Below are 290 nucleotides of genomic sequence, written 5' to 3'. Positions count from 1 at the left end.
AAGGAAAAAAACCCCGAACAAACCCCAGCCGGTACGGAGGGACAGTGTTTGACTGAAGACGGGTGGGAGAAAGCAGCAGAGGAGCCCGCATCTCAGCGGTTCGGCCAAAAAGAGACAGAAACACCGTACCTTTGCCAAAGCCCCGAGGAGGACAGCTCCGTACGGCCACCACGAAGGGGACGAGAGGGACAGGGACTGGAGACCGGGCGCCCAGCGGCCGCTGAGGGAGGCTGAGGATCGCGCTGAGGGGAACAGCGCGCGCGTCCCGCCGGCGCTGAGGGCTGCGGCTC

Source organism: Mesitornis unicolor, unplaced genomic scaffold, assembly GCF_000695765.1.
Source record: "Mesitornis unicolor isolate BGI_N332 unplaced genomic scaffold, ASM69576v1 scaffold1316, whole genome shotgun sequence".
In the NCBI taxonomy this organism is placed as follows: Eukaryota; Metazoa; Chordata; class Aves; order Mesitornithiformes; family Mesitornithidae; genus Mesitornis; species Mesitornis unicolor.
Note: the sequence above shows the minus strand (reverse complement) of the source record.